At 39.1% G+C, this 13,802-nt stretch overlaps 1 protein-coding gene across 1 annotated transcript in view; it reads left to right on the top strand.

Annotated features, from left to right (window-relative positions):
- Positions 1 to 3,884: 3,884 nt before the first annotated feature.
- The window catches only part of LOC135943102 (uncharacterized), a 42,723-nt gene continuing 32,805 nt past the window's right edge, over positions 3,885 to 13,802 (top strand). Inside the window, exon 1 of the mRNA XM_065489510.1 lies at positions 3,885 to 4,040. The gene's annotated coding sequence lies outside the window, so the exon portion shown is untranslated. The remainder of the gene's footprint in view (positions 4,041 to 13,802) is intronic.

The raw sequence follows: 13,802 nt of genomic DNA, 5'->3' as shown, positions 1-13,802 counted from the left end.
GTGCTACTAGGAACTGACAAGAAGGAGCGAGAGTGACAAGCGAGCCGCGCGACTAGCACTAATTAGCGCGACGACTCATATTTTTCTGCCTCGTCGCAGCACTTTAGCGCGTAATTGCCTCAGAATGCGCAGCGCAGCAGCAGCACACACGCTGAAATTAATTTAATTACGCGCGCGCTCTCTGTCAGCGTGGCTGATGGTAAACAGTAATATTGTATGTTAATCGGCTCGCTTTTCACATTTCCGCGAGAGTTGACCAACCATTCTATTTGTGCCTGAATTGAGTTATTGGCCGATTGTGCGCGTTATTTTCGTTTTACCTATAGTATAATGACCGCACTTGGTAATAAACATTTTGCGTCGATATATCAACAACAACTAGCTCGTTCTTGTGTACGACTTACTTGCTCTCGCACTAATGAGGATTTCATCAGAGAAATTAAATCAAGAGCTCACCTTGCTTGTTACTTTTGCAGTTCATTCTAACAAGGAGAACACCTCTATTAATCCGAAAAATCGTTTTTTCTTATTACTAGCGCTGTGAATTTTAGACGATTGATTTATTTTTCTGAGTTACAAATCAAAGCGGGACCATCAAATGAGCACGAATCATGCAATTTTATGCTGTTTGAACCATACTTGAAAACCGACTATTTCGTGGTAAAAAATTTGAAATTGATATAATTTAACCAACGGTGGGTAGTTTTGCAATTCTAATGGTTAGAAGCAAGGATTTGGCAGTGACAATATTTGCAAAAAATAAATATTTCTAATTTTTTTCCCACCTTTCAATCGCTAAATCGCGGGTTCTAATTGTCAAAATTGCAAAAACTGCACATTGTTTGACTTGTCTTAACCTCCTCTAGATAGCTAAATGGAATTTGGGTTCTATTTTTCACTTTAAGAGCGTTTTTAACAGGGAATAAATTTGCTGAAAGTGCAATGCAATGCGATTTTTTTAAACTTCAATGCATGGGGTGAAAGAGGGATGAGGGTTGATCACCCTCAAAACATTTTGGCTGTCTAGTGAAGGTTAAGACGAGTTGAACGGTATGCAGTTTTTGCAATTCTGGTCGTTAGAACCCGAGATTTGGAGTTGTAAAAATAACGATATTGCCTATTTTTTCTGCGTGCGGCGCTAATATTTAGAAAGTTTGAGGTCAAAAATTTTTTAGCACAACGCCACGTGTCTTTTGCAAGAAAATCATTTGCATAACATGCGGGGTTGCAGATCAAATTCCGCCGTAAATCATGAAATTTTATATAAATTATAATAAATAAACAAAATCGACAAAAAAAACTGTCTAAATTAATCCAAAAACCCGTCTAAATATTTTCCCGAAAATAATCTTCTAAAATTCACAGCCCTACTTATTACCATGTAGCGTATTTATCGGATTAATTGGTGCATTCCTCTATTAAGGAAAATTTAACGAATATAATTTGAACTCAAAAAAGCAATTTAGTACGGTCTCGCAGGTGCAATGACAATCGAAAATGCTCGGCCCGATTTGAATAAACGCGTTTGTGATGGAGAAAAAGATATTTCATTAATCACGCCGGCTTTCAGGCTTTGTCAGCGCAGCGAACAAAACCACCCCCAAAGCAAGCAAGCAAGCCAGCGTATTCGAGTGTGTAACTCGTTGACTGGAGTTTGCTTTGAATGGAGCAAAGGAGAAGCCACAAGATGCGTATGAAAATTCAATACGGCTTTGGTGGTTCGCGCTCGCTCGCTCTCTCGCTCGCCTCACAGGCTGCTGATGCGTTTCTTCGCAGACGTGGAGAGAGAGAGAGCAACCACAAAAAATTAATTTGATACTTCATTGTTACGCTCTTCGTGCCCATCGGAATATACCTATATATACAACTCACGCGAGTTTCTTGCTTTATTATCGCATGAGAATAATATCATTCTCGCCGGGTAGGGCTGATAAAATTAATTCAATCCTGCGAAGGTCTTCCTCTTACTTAACCGGTGTCTGTTATCCATTTGGAGAAGCGACGAGTGAACAACAGACGAGGCAGCATGCTGCTAGACTTATTTGTAAAACTGGCTCTCCGCTTAATTGAATTTTTCAAGTGTAAATGTGTTACTAATCAAGGAAATTTTGTCTTCCCCTTCTTGGTAGGGATGGGATTGCTGTTCTATTTGTAGAAGTATCGTTTCCGCGTGACAAAATGTAGTGTTTGATCAAAGAGGACAATTTTACAAAGGAATATATCTCCCGTTATTCAGCGGGGGCCAGATTGGTGCGACGCGCAGATATGGCGTCCGGTGGAGAGTGGCGCGAAAAAACAGTCACGTGAAAATGCGCGAAAAGAACCAAGTTTTCGTCTATATTGTGACATAATTTGCTTTACTTGTACTTATTCGTGTCTTTTGGATCATAAAAACAAACTCTGGACACTTGTACGGCAACCCAAAGAGAGCTTTTTGTTTCCCACATTCAGACGCCATCTTGGATCTGCGCAGTGGGAACCAATTTTATCGCATATCTGGACCCCGCTATCTTAAGTGAAAAATTTAGCAAATTACAAATTACCAGATATTCGCTCCCTGAACCGATGTGCATACCCAAAATTTGAATTAAATCCATCACTTTATTAAACAAGGGATTTTTTAGGTCCATCAAGCCTAGGATTATTCGGAATTTTGATGTTTTTTGCTGATAAACGTGTGGGAAAAATTAACCAATCAACCGGTTAGACCACATAAATATAATTATAAAATTTGGCGCTTCCCTATACCAAAAAAATTGAACATCGGAGGGGGTTCCTACTTAAGAATTTACATTTTGCAGGCCGCGAGATACAAACCAACCGCAAATTAAACTTTCAAAAGTTGATATATTACACTGTTTGACACTGCAATTTATATTAATTTGAATATCCCGATGGTTATCAGAAAAAAATGTAATGCGGACTAAAATTAGAAGACTTGGAATCTGTTGTACGCATGTTTGTCCTCTAAGGTAGACCGTTTGCACGCATTTTTAAGGTATTTCTCAGGATTGTCTAGGTAGTGGGAGATATTTGAGCTGTTCGGGGATCTATTTCGCTTCCCAATGTCAAAAATGGAGTGGCTAGAAATGCCTGAATAGAGGCAGGGTTCGCAAAAACCCGCATTTTTCCGGAAAAATCCACTGCATTGCAAGAAACTATTTTTTCACGGGTTTTTCTGCAATTTAGCGCATTTTTCCGAAACACATGCTTTTTTATGGGAAAATAAAAAATTCTCATGATGGATGACCAAAAATAGGGATTTTTCAAAGTCACCAAAATCAGTATTAGAGCCAATGGTCCCACCAAGAGACTGAAAATTTTAACTCAACGTAATTTTCGTAATTTTTTCTGAAATTTCAGACTCTTTGGAGCGAAAATTGACTATTTTCGGGTTAAATTAGGAAAAATGCGGAAAACCCCGCACCTGGTGGGGCTTTCCAGCCGTTTTTTTGCGCTAAAAACCAGTGGCATTTTTTGCGCATTGCTAAATTGGCGAATCCCGGTAGGAGGCGCCACTTGCTGGCGTTTGCACCTTTCCAGCGCCTTTCTGACGTTCAAAAAAATACCCTCAGTGCAGGGAGGCGAAAAGATGGCCAAAATTTGGGGTTATGCGACCACTTGGGCCCTCTGGTGAGTTCATAGCCCTCAGGATGTGCGGAGCAGAGGTTAAAAAAAATAACAAAGCAGCAGGTTTTTGATTACACCAGTACTAAATTGAAATTTGAGTGCCAAGGTATCTGGTGTACTGCGGTGATTTTTTTCCGTTGAAATTAGTGCAGGAATAAAGAAATCGGCAAGCGATAATTCAGGAGGAGGAGGAGTGCAGATGCAGATGGCGTTGGTGGCAGCAGGTAAAGGTGTCTCGGGAGAAGTGGAAGACTGACTATCTTTCTCTCTGGTTCTGGTTCTCCGCTCCGGCTGGCATTTGGCGCGCGACCGCCGATCTGACGCATTGCAAGCGGCTCCTCGAGGCTGGTGCTCTGCAGGTTGCCTAGCGAAATCGGAATCTGCTCGTTCTCAGAGTGCACTTTTTATGGGTGAGTGTCTCGACAAATTTTTTCCCCTTGTTGTAATTTCGGTCTGCGTCGCTTCTGGGAAAATTCGTTTTAAGTGCACCGCGCGCACACGTGTGATTTACGGCTGCACTCGAGTGCAAGGCTTATTAAATTGCACTCTCTCTGTTCACTCGTAAATTTGAATTTGACACTTGCATGAAAACGTTTTGCGCGCCGAGCCGGGGTGTAAAACGCTGTGCAATTACTGTCACTCCGCGGACGCCGCGTGCACCCGCAGTTATATCGTTTGTTCACAACGCGCCTTCTCGGAACAATTATTTTGAGACAATAAATTTCAAAATCAAAATGCGTTATTCTCGGAGAGACTCATTTTAAAATATTATACAGAAATTTATGAGTCTTTATATGACTTTGCAGCCATCCAATCATTGAAAACATGGACTCTTGAATAGCTGCATTTATTTTTCAAAATTGATTTTCTCCCAAGCACGTGGTATGTCTGACCAAAAATATATTTTAGTAAAATTTTCCATTAATAAAATAATAAATTTAAGGGATGGGATTTAAGAATTAGTCAAATATATTTTTAATTTTGGTTGAATTAGGCTTGTTCTTGGCTGAAAATATTTACCAAAAAAGCGACGTTTGGAAGTTGATTGCGGGCTGCGTGCCGTATGTTTGTTCCTCTTTCCTCTTACATTTTTATGACGAGTTCATTTGGATTTGGGAGGAATAATAAAGCTGCTTCCCATGCGTGAATTAATTTCACGGGAAAAATTTAAATCATTTCAATAAAAAGGTCCCGGTGCGATGGTCCCTTGAAACGAAACTTAACAGAAAATTTTTGAAAAATTCAATTTTAGCTATTTACAAAAAAGAAGCACTGTCTCCCTGCTGTAAAATCATGATTTATATCACAATTAAGGGAAATTTACCCCATAATTCGCACACCATTGGATAGATCGCAATGATAGGGATCAAAATGAAACGAAAACATAATTAATTTTTCTAGAAATTTGGCAAAATCTGAAATTTAACTGTTCCCTGGTCCTGATCTCATTATTACACTTTGAAGAGATAAACTGATATGAAATTTAACAAACAATAAACTCAATGAACCTCCTTTGCTAAAGCCAACAATGTGTTCTGTTCAATGTTGTTCGTTCACGATGTTATCGGGCACCTCACCCACTTTAAAAGAAACCTATCATATAATAAATAAAGTGTGCGTTTAACCATTCAAGTCAATTTATCACAAAAAGTGTGAATCATTAAACTTTTCCAATTCAATTAGATACTAAATCACTTTTGATTTAATTTAAAAACTGTGTAAATACCTTGAAATTCTCTAGTGCATGATTCATTGAGATTCTTTGAGATTCTTTGAAGTTCACGAGGAATATCATTGCTCTTGCGAGACTCAATGCGAGTGAGTGCACTTTACCTTCACTCTCGTTCCATTTGATCAGCGGCTGTCTATGAACTTATGCGCCTACAGCATTCCTTTCACACCGAAAACGCACGCAACGCGCATGCATTCGGAAAATTCAATTCGAGGGAAGCTCGTTCTCGGCTGTCAGCTCGCGTTTTAATTTTTAATTGGCACCGAGCGTTGACAAGTGCACTCATTTTCTCGGCGGCGAGAAAAGGCTTTTCATTGAAACGTCAAGCCGATGACAAAATCGCCGCTTGATGGAACCTGCGCGCCGAGATCAGCAGCTACCGCCGCGAGTAATTAAATGATAATAGCGATTGAGAGTTTGTAATAAATCAGCGTACAGACACATGCGCGCTGCTCGCCGCGGTGTTCATTATCATTTAATTACCGGGTCCATTAGCATGATGTTCGCCGCAGAGACGCGGTGCTAACTAAATTAACTGATGCTCGTTTCCACGGGTGCACATGGATCAGAGGTGGTGGAATTCTACCTTATACCTTCTGCGTGCTCACTCGGTTGGTTGTTTATTAGTGACTCATCTGTTCCAACTCGATTGAAATTGACATTAGAGAACTAAACACACGTGCAACATGTCCTTAAAAATATAAATATAAATTTCAAAGGGAAGATTTTCTTAGAAATAAATCAATTATGATTGAAAGGGGTAAAGATAAAAAAAATGCTGCACATCCTTTGACCAAATTTTCTTTGATTATTATTCAGGGTTGCATTTTTTTGTCACCGCTGATTTTTGACGGTTTTTACCACTCAATTTTTACCAATTTCTTGCGCAAGAAATGCAAGAAATGAATTTATTCCATTTTAATTCCGTGAAAATCTAAAATTTCGGTCGGAGTGCTCAAAATTTCCTCTACTGTGCAAGATTTTTTCTTTTAAATTGCCATTTTGCTGCCTCAATTTCTCCAAAAATTTTTCTCCGATAATTTTTCAAGTTTGAAAAATAAGGTTGAAGAAAAAAACGCATTTTACCACTGCACTGCATTTTTTTTTAACAAAATGCGGGTTTTTGCAACCCTGTTATTATTTGAAAAAATAATAAAATATACACTATCGGGAAAATCTTCCTATTTTAATCTTCAATTCATCTAATTTTTCCAACGGTAGATTATTTTGTTACGCCATTATTTATAGATTTGTAATTTTATGGGTTAGCTTACAAAAACTTTCGTATGTTCCGATTAAAACATGGCGAGTTTTTGGTAAGTGAATGAACGACACACAGAGCTTGTACCTTGGACAGGTATAAATTACTGGCAAAACCCACGATTTTTGCTGCTTCGAAAGACACAGTGAGCGTGTCGGCGGTATTAAACAAAAGATCGAGCTGATTTAATTAATAACGAGAGCGATGGAGATATCGCTATATGCATGCCGAATGGAAATCGCGCTCGTTTCATTTTTTTGATCATTATTAATAATAATGATACTGATTATTATGATGTCGGCGCGGTCGGCTCTGCAATTAGATGCCTGTAATGATGATTTATAAAGCGGACACCTTGGCCACGGCCGTTTAATAATAATTGCACTCTATCCCCGCCGCCGCCGCGTTCGTTCGTTCGTTTGCTCCGTCTGTATGTCTGCCCGGCACAATTATTATGACTGGTGAGCCGTGATATTTGTCTTGGCGGAAGGCCAGCCGGCGTAATTTATGGCCGAGATTTTATCCGCCGCCGCGCCGGGTGAGATATGCAGCACACATGCACGCCGGGGTTATGCACTCTGCAAAACACACACACACACTTTTGTCCACGCTAACTGTAACTGGTGCACTTCTTTTTCGATGTTAACAGATTTTACAAGAGCACGAAGAAAATTTATTTCCTCTTCTACTTATCAGCTAACTTAATGATCAGTTCAACAAGGCTAGCTTTTTATTTATGGCCGTTATTTTTAATGTTTCATCAGATAGAAATGCTATTAATTGTTAAGGACACTTTGTAGACTGTTTTAATGTACTGGTAGAATTTAAACGACTCATAAATTTAAAATCATCGTTAGTTAACTCAAACTAAAGGTCGGTCAGGGCTCCATATAGAAATATGCATTTGAAATTTACTAATATTAAGTAAACTAAATATCGTAGAAGATGAAAACATGTCAAAGGAAAATTGCGGTTTACGAGTTGTGGAAAAATTTTCGAATTGGAAATTTTTGGGATATTTTCCTCTGTCTAATTTCCCGGAAGAGCTGTTGAAAATAGTTTTTTGAAACTTACCAAAATTTAAAAAGGCCAAAATAAAGCTTGATTTTATGACAACAAACCAGGAAAAAAAATTAAAACTCATCCACAAGCATTTATATATCAGCATTCGAATTTCCTTTAAGAAATTTTTCCTAAATTATTAAAATAATTATTTTAAGGAGGAATGATACTACGAAAGCCTGGAAAATGCTTGTTGCCAATGCATAAAGTCAGTTAAAGCCTAAATTGACCTAAGAAGCACTGTATTTTTTTTGAGAAAATTGGCTGGAAAGTTTCAGTGCTTTTCAAATGGTAATGGCTGTCTCCTTACTTGAAATCCGATTTAATTTCAAAACCAAGAGTTTCCCCAATAAGTGGCATACACCGTTGGACAGATCTCGACGAGAGGAATCGGAATATGCCAAGAAAATATGTTCAAGCATTGTAAATTTCGGAGAAAATTGGCAAAATTTGAATTTTTATTGTAGAAAATTGTTGAACAAATTGTTAATCGATCAATTGTTTATAGCATCCAACAATTCAAATAATTTTCAACCGTTGCCCACTTAAATTTATTAAAAAAAACGCAAACACGAGTTTAAAAGAAATTATCACTTACTTCCCACATCACATGCACGCACATTACGCTCACTTAGTTGTTAATTTGACAAACAAGCTCAAAAATGTTTTAAATCCGTTCATTAATCACTGTGCGGATGATAAACGGCGCTTCTTCTTCACACAAAGAGCGGAATGCGCAGCGCGGCGCAGAGACAAATATCTCTCCGCGTTGCTTCTGCATTTTCCTGTTGGGGACGTTTTGTTGATATTCAAATGGCCTGTGCATCGCCGCCGCCGCCGCAGCCGCAGCCAGCCGTCTTTCTCTTTCTCTCTCTCTCTCGAGAGTGCATTTATTTATTTATGGGACTCGGTGCGCTCACAAAGTACACGAGGAATGCAGGGAGATGAGTATCAAACAATAAATAAGCGGACAAAGAGGTGACAAGAGGGCGTAATCACGACGCTGCAGCCGCGCGGCGCACGAGAAGCGGCCGCGCGCAGAGAGGAACAGAGATATACGCTGGAAAAGAAATGCACCGAGGGAGATGAATTATCTGTTTCGCTCGTGCAATCATTTTTTACCGCCGCGAATGCACTCGTTGGACACCGGCGTGGCGTGCTTTCCTCGTTTCGTCGAGTGCAGAATCGGGTTTCATTAACAGGGCGCAACAACTTCTATTTAACGAGCAGGAAAACCTATTCGACATGAAAGAAGTTCTATTTAACGAGCAATAACACCTATTTAACGTGCAGGAAGTTCTTTTCAAAGTGCAAGAACGACTATTTAACGTACATGAAGTTCAATTAAAAGATGTGAAATAGGTGCAAGTTTAATTTAACTATAGTGTAACGGTTTGTGGGGCACGAATGTGCAACTTTGGCAGAGTTAAGGAAGTAACAAGGTGGGGGTGCTCTACGTCCGACCACGTTCATTAAAAAGGTCAACATTTTCATCCCTTTTTCTGCCTTTTTCATTCGTGAGTCACCACTTAGGATTTGAGGTCATTTAAGCTCATCAGATGTTGTGCATTGGACAAGGTTTCGTTAGTTAAATTATTTTTTCATCTTTAGAGCTGTGAATTTTAGCACTTTCAGCAAATTTATTCACTGTTGAAAACGCTCTTAAAGTGAAAAATAGAGCCCAAATTCCATTAGTTATCTAGAGGAGGTTAAGACAAGTCGAACAGTGTGCAGTTTTTGCAATTCTGACAATTGGAACCCGAGATTTAGTGATTGAAATGTTGGCGAAAATTAGAAAGATTTATTTTTTGCAAATATTGTCACTGCCAAATCCTTGGTTCTAACCATTAGAATTGCAAAACTACCCACCGTTGGTTAAATTATATCAATTTCAAGTTTTTTTTTACCACGAAATATTCGGTTTTAGACGATTTTAGACGGTTTAGACAGTTTTAGACGATTTCAATTATGGTTCAAACAGCATAAAATTGTATGATTCGTGCTCATTTGATGGTTCTGCTTTGATTTGGAACTCAGAAAAAAATAGTCAGCCGTCTAAAATTCACAGCCATAATCATCTGGTCCTGAACAATAGATTCAGTTTCATATTTTTGGGTACTTATAATCTGTTAAAATTTTCGTGAAAGGCAATGAAAATTTTATATTGAAGGTAAGAAAATTTCTAGACTCGCTAGACCAAACATATTGGTATAGTAAATCAAAAAGTTAAATCTAATTATGGTTTTTGGTGAATTAAAATAAGATTAACCGAGTAAAGTCGATATTTATTTTTAAGAAACCAGTTTAGAGGCCAGATTGCAAAGATATTTTGTCAGTTGCCCAGAAAAATAGTCAAAGGAAAACGTAATAATGAGGCAACAGATAAAAACTAGAGTTATCTAGAAGTGCTAATATTTTTACACATTCTTCTTTCACTCACAGAGCTAAAAAATGAATTCTAGTAAGCTCCAAAACCTCCAAAAGAAAGTACAGCGTTAGATAACCCCCATATTGACGATCTCGAAAGGGAATTTTGCTCCCGCGTAATTCTCGTTAGATGCGATATGATGAAAAGTAGAGAATTTCGCATCGTAGAGAAAGTAAAACAAGGAACGCTTTTGACCGTCAATGAAAGCGAAGAGATCGGCAGCTGCGATATGTTGTATATTCCCTAGTGCAATAATATTTTCATACATGAGCGTGACCACAAGCGAGCGCGCGGAGATAAGGAATAAATATAAGAAGCGCCTCGCACAACAAACACACACACACACATATGCGCTTGCTTTTTTCGCTGCAGGAGAATGAGTGCGCGGCTTTTTCATATGTAATGCCATGGTCACTGCACATTGTTGTGCTTAACCTTTGCACACGTAAACGCGAATAAGAGAGCGCGCGGCGAGGGAGCCTCTTGCTTTTCTTACACACTTTTCACGTAATCCTCCTGCATCGCGTCGCGCGGATACCTTTTCGCCGCGGGTCGTATCAATTTCCTCCGTGAGTGCGTGTCGCTTCATTATTCCCAGGAAATGCAGTTCATTGGCAGCGTGCGGCCAGCCAATGCAAAATATAATTCAAGACGCGTATTGCGGCTTTCGAGTTTACGCTGGAGTGAACTCGTGCGAAAACTTGGAATTTAAAACGCCTTTTACTATATACTAAATTAAAAAAAAAGTGAAAATAATTTATACACACATATAATTTCATTCGCTCTAAATACTGAAATATTTAAATAAGAAATCAGCAGAAAAAATTGATTTCAGAATATATCCTTTATTTCTCCATTTGTCAGCAACAAAGTTCCCGAGTAATTGACTTTTCAGATTTGAATCCGAAGCACGTAGGGATTTATTACCTGAAGAGACGTCCACTTAGACGGTCGGCGCGGAACTCCATTTTTCAACAATTGTGTCACTCTGTATGGTGGCAAGATTAATAAGTGCATCTGTGGTACGTGCGCGGCTCGGCCCTCTCCGGATTTTCTCTCGCGAGTGGAATAAATTACGACGAAATTAAATCCGCCGGCGCGCACCACTGCAGCTAGCACACAATTCGAATGCAAGAGAAGACCAGCCAAACGAGAGAGTGCTCGCATTAATAAATAAGTCTGCCGCCGCCGCGCAAGTCTGCAGCATAAATAAATATGAGCCTCTGATATGATATCTTTGCAAAAATATAAACGAGCTAGTTTTCTTGGTGATTTAACAACTTCATGCAGAAACCGGCTCGCAGGGAGACACTTTGCATTATTTTCTTGCAGAATAATTGCAGCATGCAGCGTCTGAGTTCCAGGAATTTTCATTTTATGGGAGATTATTCTTAAGATTACGATTTGAAAATATTTTTTAATTCGGAATACTTTCGTAAGCTGTAAATATATTTCATTTAAACTTATGAGGCCCCAAAAAATATTTGCAAAATTTAAGTTGGATTTTATGACAGCAAATTTTTTAAAAAAATAAAGCTCTTTGACAAGTGAGGGAGCAAAACACTCCGCCTGAGGGTTGTTTGCTTTAATGAATACCTCCCTGCCAGTGGCACAGAAGGACGCGGATGGGAATTAAAATTTTGCTCTGATCAGTTCGCACTGTCAATCGGCTTTTTACACTTTTATTGATTGTCAGCTCTACCGACCAGCACGGACAATACGGAACTACCGAACCCTACGATTCCGGAATTGAGGGAGAAATTTGTTTTTTTTCGCTTACACAGGGGTGCTGCCTGTTCTCCACTCTTGATTTAGATTGCGGCTATTGGCAAATACCCATGCAAGAAATAACAAAAGAGAAGAGCGCCTTCAGCACTCGTATAGGCCAATTTCAATGCTTAAAAATGGGACTCATCAACGGCACGGCCGATTTATATAGTAACAGCCATTTTACATTTGAGCATTCGATTTTTGAGAGTTTTGCAAAAGTATAAAAATCGCATATCATTAAATTCGTCTTGCTGAGTAGATTCCAAATATTTCTATTTTTTTAATTTGCCGCTTTTCAAGAAATAAGGGAAATTTAAAATTTCTTAAAATTAAGTTAACAATAAATTGCCATCTTTTATTTATAGTTGCCCTTGGCAGACGGACCCTTTAGAGTGAGGTCACTTTAATAATTACAATAAATTGTGCGTACAAAAGCAAAAATATCAACCTTTCTGACAGTTTCTAATAAAAACTATAAACCTCTCGCCCGTCCGGGAACTTGCAAGTCTTAGTGCACTTAAGTTACAAAAAAGATTGTCATCATCTGGCGTTTATAATTTATTAAACGTTCAGCTGTCCGTGGAGGTTTTCCAGCACAATTTTATCAGGCAAGTGCTGACGAGAGCTCGTTTTATTCGCGTGTCTGCATTGCGTCTAGCAGTGCATGCCATGCGTCATTGAAAGGCAGGCGCGAAGAACACTGGCGGCAATAAAAATGCGTCTTTCATCACACATTATAGGGCTGAATGATAAAGCAGCGTGTGCGCGTCCACCCACACTTCTGCAGAGAGTGCAGGGCAGCTGCAAAAATCGGGCATAAATTTGTCAAACACGCACTCGGCGGACAGCTAGAGAATTCTTCCTGCACCGCCCACGCTTTTAATAACAATATGCGTATAAATAAGTCGGAATGTACTCAGAGTCAGTCTCGCGATAAATATATCACGCGTGTGTTTTATAAAATGTGTCTGCACTATACTCTCTCTCACTCACTCGCGCGCGGCGCAAGAACACTTTATGGGCCATAAATTATTGCGTGCAAAGAAAGAGGCCTGTAAATTATTGATCGAGCGCGGGCATTTTTTCCTCGGCTGGAACAATAGCGCCGAGTGGACAGGCCGCATTTTTCAGTCCAAGGCTGCGTTTTTCATAAAACCTATGGCCGCCTGCATAATACAATGGGTAATGAAATCAGCTGCATCTCGAGCATGAACTAAATTAACTGCACTTAGAGCAGAGCAGCGTGCTGGCTGTGTTTTGCTTTCCGCTTTTTTCTCGCTGCCCTTACAGTGAGCAGAGAGAGAGCAATCGCGGCGTAATCGCGATCCGCTGCGTGGCTAATTTGCTCCTGCTGCATGTGGAACACGAAATTGCTTTCAAGACCGGCGAATTCTTCACTTACACTGATGCAGCACAGGAACAGGAGCTTCCACAGACTTAAGCGGCTTTAATTTGATACTTATTATTCATGCGTTTCAAAATTGAGATGCTCCTTTTCAATTATGTACCAAGCCGGGTACACCAGCATCTTTGTCTTTCTTTTCATTATACTCGTCGTTATGCAAGAAAAAAATTGAGTAAAACGAGTTGCTTAAATAACTGGGAGAACATGAATATTTTAGTTTTACATTAATTTTATATTAATTTTCCTTAAGAGAGCTCTCAGCCGATGTTAGTTTCATGACATAAAGAAAATTGGGGGTCTCGATACTCGTTAAAGTCTGTATAGTTTCATTTAACTTTTTCAATTTATTATTTCAAGTTTGATTAATAAAGACAACAATTTAAAGAGGAATGATAATGCGAAAGCCTGGAAATGCTTGTTGCCAATGCATAAACTCATCCCTTAGAATTCAGTTAAAGCCTAAATTGACCTAAGAAGCATTGCAATTTTTTGTGAAAATTGGCTGGAAAGTTAC

Source organism: Cloeon dipterum, chromosome 4, assembly GCF_949628265.1.
Source record: "Cloeon dipterum chromosome 4, ieCloDipt1.1, whole genome shotgun sequence".
Taxonomy (NCBI): Eukaryota; Metazoa; Arthropoda; class Insecta; order Ephemeroptera; family Baetidae; genus Cloeon; species Cloeon dipterum.
This window is presented reverse-complemented; position numbering and strand designations above follow the sequence as displayed.